Genomic DNA, 14095 nt, shown 5'->3' on the forward strand with positions numbered 1-14095 from the left:
AGGATGGATAGAATGTAAGTAGGCAGACAGGAGAGAGGGCCTTCCAGGAAGGGGAACAACATGGGCAAAGTGAGAGACCAGGGACTGGCAAACTATGGCCTTTGGGCCAAATCTGGCCTGCCGCATTTTTGTAAATAATATTTAGTTGGCACACACAGCCATGCTCGTTCATGTATGTGCTGTCTATGGCTGCTTTCATGCTTCAACAGTAGAGTTGAGAAACTGTGAAGAGAGACTGTATGGCAGTTAAAGACTAAAATATTTACTATCTGGACCTTTATAGAAAAAGTTGGCTGAGGCCTGGCATAGACCATGGTGAAAATGGGGGTGATTTTTCCTTCCTGGAATGAGTATTTAGAAAATTTGAGTTTGAACAGAAGGAATGGAGCTTCTAAGCCAAGTGGCAGGAAATAGGGAGCAGGCTCTGGAGGAGTGGACATATCTCTTCTCACCCTGCAGCAAACTCAGCCTCAGACCCAGATACTGAGAATCTGGAGGAATTAAACGGCTTAAATTTATTGAATACATCGTCCTTCTATCTGTCCTTCCATTTATCCATCCATATTCTCGTTGAGCATACATTTGTTTATTTTTACAGAATCATTTTGTCAAATAAAACATGGCCATTGTAAGGCAAAACGTTTTTTAAAATGTAGGTGAGGGGCTGGCCCCGTGGCTGAGTGGTTAAATTTGCGCACTCCGCTGTGGCAGCCCAGAGTTTCACTGGTTCGAATCCTGGGCGTGGACACGGCACCGCTCATTGGGCCATGCTGAGGTGGCATCCCACATGCCACAACTAGAAGGACCCACAACTAAAAATACACAACTATGTACTGGGAGGCTTTGGGAGAAACAGGAAAAATAAAATCTTAAAAATACATACATATATATATATTGGTGAATACTCTGGTTTCTATTCAGATCCCATAAGTCTTTCATCTTTTAAAATATAGCTGAGCCCCAAAAAAGAAGAAAACCACCCATAATCCCACCTATCATAGATAACCACTGTTACCTTTTGGTATGTGTCCTTATTTTCTTTTTTCTTACATGGAAAAGGAAGTTTTTATTGAGTGCCTACTACATCCTAGGCAGTATGCTAAGCACTGAGGATGCAAAATGGTGGAAGCTTGGTCCAGACCTCAAGGATAGATATCAATGACCCAAATGAGAAGTACAATAAGAGCTACCTGAAGAGATACAAGGAAAACAGGGCAGAAGGAGTAATCCCTTCTTCCTGGCCTGTTATATTCAAGACAAGCCTTAGAGGGTGCCTGGGAGTCTGCCAGGTGAGCAAAACATTCCAGACAGAGGGGAAAGTAACAGATGTTTCCCATGTGCCTATTAGGTACCTAGGAGTTTTGTTTAGAACATATCATGTAATCATCACAAGAACTCTAGGAGGTAGATATTATCATTCTCATTTTACAGACGAAGAAATTGAGACTCTGAGAGGTTAAAGCATTTGCCCAAGCCCATTCACACAGCTTGAGGTAGAGGCAGGATTTGAACTCAGGTCTGTTGCCCATGCTTTTCTTACTTCATCATGCAGCCTCGCAGGATAATCAAGGTCATGGTGGTCACTTTCACTGATTTTATTTAACAAATATTTATTGAGCATCCACTATGTACCAGATAAAGAATGTCCTCAAGGAGTCCTAAAGGATTTCTCATGGTGTGTGTGTGTGTGTGTGTGTGTTGGGGAAGTCTGTGTACAAAATCAGGTTATGCTTTGGCTTCAGACAGAACTTAAAACTGATCTAGACCGCAAACATATATATAGTAGTCCCCCCTTGTCCATAGTTTCACCTTCCACAGTTTCACTTTCCATGGTTTCCGTTACCCACAGTCAGCCACAGACCAAAAATATTAAATGGAAAATTCCAAAAATAAACAATTCATAAGTTTTAAATTGTGTGCTGTTCTGAGCAGCATGATGAAATCTTGTGCTGTCCCGCTCCATCCCACCCAGGACGTGAATCATCTCTTTGTCCAGAGGATCCACACTGTACATCTGCCTGTTAGTCACTTAGTAGCCATTTTGGTTATCAGAATGACTGTGGTGCTATCACAGTGCTTATATTCAAGGAACTCTTATTTTACTGAATAATGGCCCCAAAGTGCAAGAGTAGTGATGCTAGCACTTCAGACATGCCAAAGAGAAGCCGTAAAGTGCTTCCTTCGAGTGAAAAGGTGAAAGTTCTTGACTTAATAGGGAAAGAAAAAATCAGATGCTGAGGTTCCTATGATCTATGGTAACTTCTATTACAGTATACTGTTATAATTCTTCTATTTTATTATTTGTTATTGTTTTTAATCTCTTACCATGCCTAATTTATAAGTTGAACTTTGTCATAGATCTGTACATGTAGGAAAAACATAGTGTATATAGGGTTCAGTACTATCCCTGGTTTCAGGCATCCACGGGGGTCTTGGAACGTATACCCTGCAGATAAGCAGTGACTACTGTACTGAGTTTCTTCCCTCTTTGGTTTTAGGACTCTTGGGCCTTTCTTGGAGGATGTAAACCAATCATGTTGCATTGTTTGCCCCCTAGAGAGGCCATACTAATCAGATGATTTTAGTACACCAAAAATGGAGGCTGCCAACCATTCACTAAGTCAGTCAACCAATTACCAGAGCTCTGGTGGGTTTGGGCTGTGTGTGTGTGGAGCAGGGAAGGGGGCAGGAAGGTAACATCCCTCCCTAGTTGCTGCTCTCAAGAGAAATGGCTAATTGTGGCCAGAAGACAGAGGCCTGGCTTGACAGTCAGCGTTGTAGGAATTGTAGGGAAGGGGCCTCCTGGTGGGCTGAAGGGGTTAGAAGAGGCTTCCTGGAGCAGCCACATCTCCAGCATTTCTTGTCATGGCTGGCCGGATAGCAAGCAGCTCCATGTGAACATCAGGAGAGGTTAAAATCTCCCTTTCAAAACCCTGGAGGGGCTTTAACTTCCAAATTCCACTGGGAGGGGTGTGTGAGGATTGAAGGGTGGGGATGCATCTCACTCTCCCTTTCTCTGGAACACACACAAAGCCACCCACAGAGTTAGTGAGTTGCACCATGAAATATGGCATGGCCATAAATGAAATTACAAAGGAATCGCTTCCAAAGGCTTCACCTTGAAACCTTAACTTCTACATTGCAAGCACACCATTTATTACCACTGCTGCTGGGAAAGGGAGCTGTTAGTGTAATGCAGAGAAGAGAAGACAGGCAGTCTAAGGAGCAGAAAATGATAAGATTTATTGTGGGAATAAAACCCTGGGCAAATTGCCTCTTGTTAAATGTGTGTGTTGGACCCAGTGTCGAAGCAGTTCACTCCAGGCAAACACAATGGTCTTGCTGGAAAATTCTCTTAGCTGCTCTCTGCCTCTGTTTCTCTCTTTGTAGGATGGCATGTTAAATGGTCTATTAAGAAAGGATTGATGAGTGGGAAGATACTTCATTCTCTTTTGGGTTCCTTGGTCCAACTGTCCCTTTACCAGTTTCCTCCTGAATTCTTCACCAAGGTGACCTCCAAATGGTGATGATGCTCATGACTACCTCACAGCTGTTCCACAGCCCTCACCTACTGATGACTCTATGACAGCCACCCAAAGGATGCTTCTAATCAACATTCAACATAGATCTCTTGAGGGCCTCCTATGGGCCAGGTCCTGGGCTGGGGACATAGTAATGAACAAGAGAGACCTGGCCCTTTTCCTCCAGAGGTCTACCTGAGCTTAACCTCTAGGTTTTCTTATATCTAGGAGGTTGTGCAACCAGCCAAGTTAATCTTGGCACTCAGTAGCCTGAGACCCCATAAGAACCCTGTCCCTCCTCCTATTTTGGGCAAGATTTAAAGCTCAGGGTTCCAGCCTAATCAGAGATCCTAGGCTTCTCTTCTTAAATTGCGCTTCTTGTCAACTACCTCCACCACCCACAAGCTCTCTAACTTGGGGCAAACAACACAAACTAACTAGAGCAGCACTGTCCAATAGAGCTTTCTGCAATGATAGAAATGTTCTAAATTTGTGCTGTCCAATATGGTAGGCACTAGCCGCGGGTGGCTATTGAGCATTTGAAATGTGGCCAGTCAGAATTGAGATGTGCTATAAGTGGAAAATTTCAAAGCCATAGTACAAAAATTACAAAATATCTTATTAATCATTTTTATGTTGATTACATGTTAAAAATATAATTGAGCATATTGGGTTAAATAAAATATGCTACTAAAATCAATTTTACCTGTTTCATTTTATTTTTTAAGTGTTCTACTAAAATTTTTAAATTTACATATGTAGGGGGCTGGTTCCATGGCCGAGTGGTTAAGTTCACGTGCCCTGCTTTGGCGGCCCAGGGTTTCACTGGTTCAGATCCTGGGTGCAGACCTAGCACTGCTCATCAGGCCATGTTGAGGTGGTATCCCACATGCCACAAGTAGAAGGACCTACAGCTAGAATATATAACTATGTACTGGGGGGCTTAGGGGCAAGGAGGGGTGGGGAGGAGGAGGAAAGAAGATTGGCAACAGATGTTAGCTCAGGTGCCAATCTTTAAAAAAATTTACATATGTGGCTTATATTATATTTTTATTGGACAGTGATATTCTACACCTTGGTTTTTCTTATCTGGAAAATGAGAGGGATAGGCCAGAGATTGGTAAGATGCACTCATCTCAAAGATGCTGTGATTTCCCCCCATGCCTGACTCATCGTGAATTAAGTACCCAACAGTGTGAACTGTGGTCAAGGTTAATGTAGCTGGTGCTATCAGTGCCCCACTCACATCCCCTAAGCACTTACCGTTCTAGTACGTGCTGAAGGCATCCTACTTTAGGCACCTATAGCTCTTGCTCTTAGGGTCCTCTCTCAACCTGCAGGGGAGGAGGCCAACAGTGCCTCCAGAAGCGGCCCTTGGCCAATAGTGGATGGGAGTTGAAGGATAAATACCCCAGTTTTCATGCCCCTCAGGTGGTATGCTTTAAGGCATGTTCTACAGTTTCCTGGAATTCCCCAGAAGGATTGAGCCTCAGCACCCGCAGTGGTACCCTGTTGGCCTCTTTCCCTTCCCTATCTCACTTCTCCATCCCCCTGCAAGTGCTTTTGGGATCACTTCCTAAGTAAACTACTACACTCCCATCCTTTTCTTAGAGTCTGCATCTGGGTGAATGCAACTTAAAATAGTCAATTACTAGCCCTATAAGGTAATGATGTTTAAGGGCACTGTCCCAGGAGCCCTTTCAGTGGCTTCTCCTGTTTTATCAGCTCATCAGAATCTCTGGCACATTAACCAACAAGCGGATGCTTAATGTTGTTCTTGAGTTTGTCCCATCCCACAGAACTGCAGACATAACTACTTGGCACTCTCTCCTTGCCCTCCCAAACATGCTACCTCACACGAATTGGCACTTTCAGCTACATTTTGCCTGCATTAATGATTTCTATTTTAATACTAGTTTCCAACCTCAGTTTTCATCAGACCGAGGTCCTGGTTTCATTTTCTCCTAATTGCAATAAGATGCTCCAAGACATCTTAGGCATAATGGGTCCTGGGTGGGTGTAAATTGTTTGCTGCTGTTGAAGACACTCATGGAGGGAACCTTCTGGGATCTGACAGGAAGTTGTTCCAGATGTCAGAAATCCAACACCAAAAAATAAAAATAAGCTCCAGTTACTAAACTGATCAGAGTCTGGCGTTTCAGAAATAAGAGAGCCTCTAGGATGAGCAAAATCTGAAATCTCTGGAAATAGTCCAGAGATATAGTAAATATATGGCTGAGGAGTGTTCTGGAAGCTAGAAGATGGATTGTGGCCATTTAAGGAATCATTTTCTCATGTCACATCAGGAATTAGAATCCTAGAAGAACAGGAAGGGATCTTGGGAATTCTCTTATCCACCCTCCACCCTCTAATTTTATGAGTGAGAAACACTGAGGCCCAGAGAGATGAAATGATGAGTCTATAGACACACAGATAGGGAGCCGAATCTAAAAACAAGTTCAAGGCTTTTTCCACAATCCTGGAGCATCACCCCTAGTCTTTGTACAGAAGAGCCAATGATTCCAGACCAATAACCATTATTCCCACCCCCATCACCAGGGAGGACTAAAGGGTCAGGACAACTGAGGGAAAGATTAGAGTCCTCAGAGCCATCTTTTAGCTGTGCAAGATGACAGGAACCACATTTGGTAGCTCCCCAGGAGGGGTTACCCAGGGTCTAGCTAGAGGGTTGGCATGTGAAATGCACTACATTAAAATTAATCCAACCTGCTGAAGCAGCATGAGAACTGGAAGAGTATTTTTGGCACACCTCATGACATTGGCTCTGTGCTAGGCCCCCAGGGATCTGAATCAGTCATAGACTTGGGCTCTGCTCTGAAGCTGTTTATGTTTGAAACAGTGGAGACAAGGCAGACAATGAACCAATTTCAAATATCTAAATATGATTATCAAGTTTCTTTCACCAAATATTTCGGTGAAGTCTGGCATGTGTTTTGCACCCCCTCCCATTCCTGGAATTCTCTAATAATTCCATGAATATGAATGGTATATTATCACAACATTTGTAAGTTCTCCAGGGATTTAGAGATCATGTTTTTATTCATTCATTCATGCATTTATTCAACAAATTTATTGAGTGCCTCTTATGAGTCACTAGGGATGGGAGGGAGTGCTAGGTGAAGTAGAGGATGGAACAAAAAATGTCTCAAACCCTCCAGTGGCTTCTTGTGTCACTTAGAATCCAAGCCCAAGTCCTTATAACCGTCTGTAAAGACTGTCTTGATTCCCAAATCCTTAACTATCCCTCAGGTATCATGATATCCATAGTCTGGTTGGATGTAGAGAAGGCTGTTACATGAGGTTAGAAGTGGTGAGTATTTTCATTCATTTAATTTAATTTGTTTAATTCATTTATTCATGCATTCACTTATTCAACACACATTTATTGATTATCACCTCCACGTCAGGGCCTGGGCCGAACACTGAGTTGTTAGTGGTAAACGATGTTTCAGTTCTCACGAACCTTATAGTCTATAGAGAGGAACTCTAGCAATAAACAGATTGGCAAATATCTACACAATCATACATTCTGATGAGCTCTCTGAAGAAAAAACAAAGCGTAGGGAAAAGAATAATGGGAGAAACCTAATTGATACTGAGAGTCAGAGGAGGCATCTCTGAGGGAAGTAAACTTTAAATTGAGGCCCTAGAAAGGAAGATTAGTCAGTCAGGAGTAGAGGTAAGAGAGGAGATTTTTCAGGCAGAGGGACAAATTGCCAGAGAGGTTCTGAAGCTGGCACACTGATAGCCCTCTCTTCCACACTTGAGCTTTGGACACATGCACTCTTGTGGACCACTCTGCCCTTGGACACCAGCAGAGGCAGGTGTGTGCAAGGGGGGAGGTTAAAATATAAGGAGAGTCTCTCAAGATACAATCACCTCAACACACAAGAGTTCTGGGAGAAGAGTTATAGAGAGTGATCACATGAGGCTGACTTCCCTACACACACACACACACACACACACACACACACACGCACACACACACCTGCTCATACTTGGATACAATTTTTTGACCAGAAGTAAGTAGGATACACTCCTGTTTCTATGGGGAATAAAATATACAAAACAGGAAAATTTATCTTTGCTTTCTTCCACAGCTTCCCTTTCATCCCTCAAAAGACTGGCTTCTGTTCTATACACACTAAAGTTAGAATCAAAAGGCTCTCCTACTTATTAGTTGAACTTGAAGTCCTTGAAGCTTTACTTTCCTTGTCTGTACTATGAGGATACTATATTTGTCCTATCCCTTCACAATAACTTTTATGCAAAGGTTTTAGAAAATACAAGCCATTGTAAAATATTTCTAAAAGATTTAACAGACTTTATTTTTTAGAGCAGTTTTAGGCTCACAGCAAAACTGAGTAGGAAGTAGAGAGAGTTCCCATATACCCCTTGCCCCACCAACACACACAAGCCTTCCCCCGCTATCAACAACCCCCCCCCACCAGAGTGGTACATTTCTTACGATTGATGAACCTACATTGACACATCATGATCACCCAAAGTCCATAGTTTACACTAGAGTTCACTCTTGGTGTTGTACATTCTGTGGGTTTTAAGCATTATAAAAATATAATAGTAATAAGTGTACTGGTTATTCTTCACCCTCCTCCTCTCCCCCAAGATGCATTCTCTGCCCCTCTTTGCTCTGTGCCCCAAGAAGCAGACTACATCACCCGGGTTCCCCTGTCAGCTGACTTCTGATTGGGTTCAGCCAATGGGAGGGCCCAGCAAGAGATTAGAAGGTAGGAGGAGAGAGAGATTGAGATTATTTCTTCCCTGGACCCTCCCTGTTTCAGCACTCCATCTCTGGCAAGAGCTGGGTCCCTCCATGACCACAGATCCTGATAGGTGGCCCCTTGTCCATGGCCCCAGCTTTTACTGCAATCCAGTGATACTATTTCCTCCCCTTGTCCCTTTCAGCACAGGAGTGGTAATGGCTTCTTAAAGTCTCGGGGTGCTTTAAGATCCCTTGTCAGTTCCCTTAACCTGCCTACCAAGTAGTCCCTTCGCTGAAGTCTCTTCATTTGAACCTCTGGACTGAGTTCTGTTTCTTATCGGAATTCTCATTCATATAAACATAACAGCAAAAGCAACAGTAACAGCAACTTTATTGAGTGCTTACCATGTGCCAGTTGCTATGTTAATTCCTTCAAAAATGTCGGCTGGATTAAAGGTTAATTTTTTAAAAAGGTACAATTGTGACTTTCTTAAAGGTATAAAGCGAACACATGTTGACTGACAGACTCTCTCCTTGACCTAACTCTAGTCAGGTTCCTCTAAGCCCTCAAAGCCCTATCTTTGGCCTTTGTCCTTGGCCTGCTTATTCAAGAATCCCACTGAGTCAGTTTAGCCAGAATCCCCCACCCTCAGTATCCCACTTCCCTGGATATTGGATCAAATCTCTCATCTCCCACCCTTGATATCTGATCACCCTGGCCTGCAAAAATCCTCTTAAGTCAGTTTAGCCAGGATCCTCTTCATCCCTGATGTTTCCTCTTAGTAATTTTCTATCCATTGACCCCTTCACGCTGCTCATTGGCTATAAATACCCAGCTGTCTTTGCCACATTCAGAGTTGAGCCCGATCTCTCACCCCCATTGTAATAGTCTTGACACCTATTGCAATAGTCCTGAATAGTCTTCCTTACCATTTTAACAAGTGTCAGAATAATTTTTTCTTTAACAATGTTGAATATTTAATTTAACCCACTAATGAGGGAACTGGTAAGATGTTACAACCAGTTCAAGGGAGAATCCAAAGAATAGACACATTTATAGATCAGGAATATTGAAATGAATATGCAAACGAAGGCAAAATTGATCCCTTACACAGTGGGGGAGGAGTCAATTGAACCTCTATTGGACAGAATTTGCATGTTTATAGACAAGAATTAGCTTGCAAATACAGAGTTGTAAAATGGCTCAATGGCAGTGAAAGGCTAGAATCATATAACCGAAAAAGGTATGTGTTAGACTACTGCCTGTGGGCCAGATGCAGCCCACTGCCTGTTTTTGTAAATAAAGTTTTATTGGGACACAGCCACACCCATTCATTTGTGTATTTTCTGTGTTTGCTTTCAGGCTACAATGGCAGAATTGAGTAGTTGCAGCAGTGGCAACGTAGCCCACAAAACCTGAAATCTTTACCAACTGGCCCCTTACAGAAAAGGTTTCTTGACTTCCCTGCTCCAGACAGTGCACAGTTTTCCACTGAAGCATAATTTTTCCTACAGCTGATGAGGAATATACCATTATTAGCCCCATTTTGTAGGTAAAAAAACTAAGACTAGTAAGTGGCAGAACCTGAACTCTAACCCAGGTCAGTCTGACTAGATCATTAGTGCTCTGATCAGCGTGCAGTTTAACTGACCCTAATAACAAAAAAGTCCTCAGGCTAGGATACAGACCAAGCGTCGGAACACCACAGAAATCATTTCATCTTTAAGAAAGAAAATGTTGTCTTTAAAAAGCTCTGTGTGTGGGGGCGTGTGTGTATGCCCATGTGTTTTGGGGGGGGGGTTAAGAAAAGAGTGACTGCTTTGTTACCTACTGTGCCTAACTTTGCTTTTATTCCTTGGTGTAAATCTACTGTTACAAGAGCGACTGAATTAAATTGCAGCACCTTTGTACAAGGCAGGGTACTAGTTGTCCATCATTGAACAAGGAATTGAACCAGAAACTGAAAATTACTTCAATTTTGTCGTGTTCTTCTTTTGAATATTTGCTCTTTCTGAGTCTATCCAGCATCACAACCCTCTACACTCAGTGCAAGTTAACTTCAGTTGTGGCTTTCTTAGATAGTCAACTCCTCCCCATTTCTTACATTTTTCTTCTATTTTAAAGCTGTTGAAAGTGCTAGTCTCTGAAAGGGATTAAGTGGGTTAATTAGCATTAAAAAGCCCCTTTATTTAGTCGGTATTTAAAATCTCTAAATACCAGCTCCACTCTCCATCCCTCCCCCCATTTTGTGAATGGGAAAGTGAGATAAAAAATTCCAACTGTAAGAGAATGTCTGAGACTAAACCCAGCCCAGCCCATTCCCCAGTCAGATTTGGAAATCATGTCTTTAGTATCAGGTTGCATGTGAAATCTTTGTCAAATCTTTTTTTGTACATGCTCAGAAATAATACTTCCCAGAGTATCGCTCATAGTCACAAGACACAGTGGGTGAATTTCAGTGACTGAACTGCCATGGAGAAAATGAATGGACTGTTAATAGGATCGCTGTCGAATAATAGCTAAATTATTAAACTGTAGTGTGGTGGGTGTCACTTCCTTAGTGTGGCAAGTCAGATTTGAAGGTGCCAATGTGAAGGTCTCAGGAATATTACGTTGCACAGCCCTTTGGAGGGATTTTAAACTTTTCTATAGCCTTCTCTCCATTACCAGAGCTCATGTTTATTTCTGTTTTGCATTGGCTTTTCTTAGTAGAGGGTGTAGCAGGCAGTATTGGTTTTCTGCCACACTCCCTCGGTATCCTTCTATAGGCCAAAGGCTCTTTACTGCAAACACCTGCAATGCTCCACCAACAGGACCTTTTCCAGCCCTAGGAGCATCTGGGCCTGCCCTCAGGGCCAGCCCAAAGTGCTGAGGACTAATCCCTCCACAGCTGCCCTCATCTAATGATGGATGGGAGCTGGTGGATAAATACCCAGCTGTCTCAGCCCTCCATTGGAGCAGCTATGAGGTGGGGTAACTCTGGGGTCTGGGGCTCTGGGAGTTCCCTGGCAGGACTGAGCTCCAGTGACCCCCAGTGTTTGATAATGTTCCCTTTATTGGCTGCATTCCCTTCCTGTCTCACCTTGCCTACTGGTGTTTCTTAGAGTCACCACCCAAAGAAACAACTTGCACTCAAATCCTTCCCTTAGGTGCTGCTTCTAGGATAACTCACACCAAGACAAAGTGAATATAAAGATCTTTCCTCACCGAGTATCATGTAGCCAAGGCAACACTTTATAATTCCCTTTCACAGACCAGCTTTACCAAGTCCCCTGCTCCTACTGGATGGCAGCATGCTGCAGTGGGAAAGCTGTGAACTTTGAGGTTAGATTCAATCTTACATTCAAATCCTGCCTTCCATTGACTGGCTGTTGACTTGTGTAAACTTGCTCAAGTTATTTTGTCTCAGTGAACCTCAGTTTCTCCACTTATAAAAGAGGGAAAACAATACCTCCCTCCAGAATTGTTAAGAGAATGAACTATGCAATGTACATCAACAGCTCAGTACAATCCTTGGCATATAGTAGCACAACAATAATTGTCAGTTCTTTGACCTCCAATAGGTTGCTCCATAGTCACTGCCAATAGAATGTAATGTTCTTGTCCTTATAGCTTTTGTCATGTAAGAATAAAGCAAACAGATACCCAGAGCAAGAATATATCAAGATTCCAAGCTTCATGTGATTGCAAAACAGTAGTAAACATAACTATCAGGAAAACCTTATCTGGCTAAATTTTTTTCCAGTCCATCTTTATTTTTTGAAAAATTTCTGGCATGATAGAACTAAATTGAATTGTATTAATATCCCACTCTTTTTTGTTTGTTTGTTTGTTTTGGCTGAGAGAGATTTGCCCTGAGCTAACATCTGCCGCCAATCTTTCTCTTTTTTTATGTGAGCCACCACCACAGCATGGCCACTGACAGACAGTGATGTAGATCAACGCCCAGGAATCGGGCCCAGACCACTGAAGTGGAGCACACTGAACTTAACCACTGGCCACTGGGGCTGGCCCAAAATCTTATAGTTCTATGACAAACAAAAAAATTCATGAGCAAAAAGCCCCAAAATAAAACAAAACATGGAGAAGCTTATAAAACTAAATATGGTACTCAACTCTAACAGCTGAATAGAGAAAGGAATTAAAAGAATTTAAAAATCAGCAGTGGATGATAAAGTGTAAAGAAACTGAAATTTTACAGACTATTTAAAACTTGGAGTTGCTGATTGTTCAGAAACTACGCAGATGGATTAAGAGTGGTGAACAGCCAAAAAGGAGTATAGCTGAATCTGTATTGTTTTAGCTGCTTCCCATGCCACCCATCTCTGAGGAAAGCCTGACAGTTAGGTGTTGAACCAGCCTAATGCTGGCAGCAGATCCAGTGATGGTAACCTGTCTATCACTAGATCCTTCCACTGAGTTTGTAATTTTGATCTGTGCCCCAGACATCTGGTAGATCTTATTGATTTGGCACCCTAATGCCCCATTATACAGCCAATTAAAATGCTTGGAATGGTGAGTTTATGAACAGTCATAGTAGATGCATCCAAACCTTTCCAGTAGCCTTTCACCTCTGGAGAGTGGATTCAATGTCATTGAATCCAACGTTACCATGCATCATCGGAAAACAAGACTGTTGCATTGCTAACAGGGGCAGCTTGGTCACATGTGGCTGTGGAATGGCCTACTGTCCTTGAATGGTACACCCCTCTAGAAGGAGTCTCTCCAGGTCAGCGTTGAGGCACATGGATGGGGTGGTGTGGGAAAAGCTCACACATTGCTGCCTGTGCTGTACCTGTCCTGACCACCTTCAAAGAAGACCAGAGAGCTGGATGGCCTTCAGAGTTGGGTGACTCCAACATGACCAGACCAGGTCTGTTTGACACACTCAGTGATAGATTGCTGAATGCCAGCAGTTGTAATGGCATGCTCAGTTGAGTTGGCGAGCATATTCCTGCCACCTGGACCTGAGCCCCAGTACTCTCTCATCACATTTCCTTGATCTTGCAACTACCTTTCCCAATGGGGGAACTACACTGACTAGCAAGGACCATCAGGCTCAAGGTGACCAGGGTCTACTGGCAGCTGTGCTTTTGTGCTGATGTCCTCTTCCAGTTTGTCAATGATCATAGCAAAGGCTTTAAAGATGACATTAGTGTGTGCAGCCAAAGTGGTAATTCTCTCAGCACAATTCCCTTCTGAGATGTTGATATGTGCACCACTCTCCCCACACGTCTTCTTAACTGATTCTCCTTTCTTTCTGATGATACTGCTGACTTGCTTTCCATGCATAAGGAGCTGGGTGGTGAAAGTGACATTTAATCCATCTTCAGTCATACCCTCCATCTGCCTGCAGGGCCCCTGTCACCTTTCTACCAATTCCTGTTGTTCCTTCTCTTGCCTTCTGCCCTTCCCCTTCCCACCCACTCTCCTTTCCTCCCAGAACCTTCACTTTTTGGCTTTCACCACTACCAGTGACCAAAGACTTGACCCTTCAAAGTCCACCTCCCCAGAAAGCCACTGGACATGGAGACAGTTGTAACTAAAGGAGACACACAAAGCACTAAGTATAAAAGGAAAACAATTGATACATTTGATTACATTTAAATGCAGAGCTTTTGTTCAACAAAACACCTCATTAAGAAAGGGAAAAAGTGGGCTGGCCCAGTGGCACAGTGGTTAAGTTCCCCTGTTCTGCTTAGGCAGCCCGGGGTTCGTGGGTTTGGATCCTGGGTGCAGACATGGCACCGCTTGGAAGCCATACTATGGTAGGCATCCCACATATAAAGTGGAGGAAGATGGGCATGGATGTTAGTTCAGGGCCAGTCT

At 43.1% G+C, this 14095-nt stretch overlaps 1 pseudogene; it reads right to left on the bottom strand.

Annotated features, from left to right (window-relative positions):
* Positions 1 to 12565: 12565 nt before the first annotated feature.
* On the bottom strand, positions 12566 to 13612 carry LOC100057031 (poly(rC)-binding protein 2 pseudogene; annotated as a pseudogene).
* Between the last annotated feature and the right edge of the window lie 483 nt (positions 13613 to 14095).

Source organism: Equus caballus, chromosome X (assembly GCF_041296265.1).
Source record: "Equus caballus isolate H_3958 breed thoroughbred chromosome X, TB-T2T, whole genome shotgun sequence".
In the NCBI taxonomy this organism is placed as follows: Eukaryota; Metazoa; Chordata; class Mammalia; order Perissodactyla; family Equidae; genus Equus; species Equus caballus.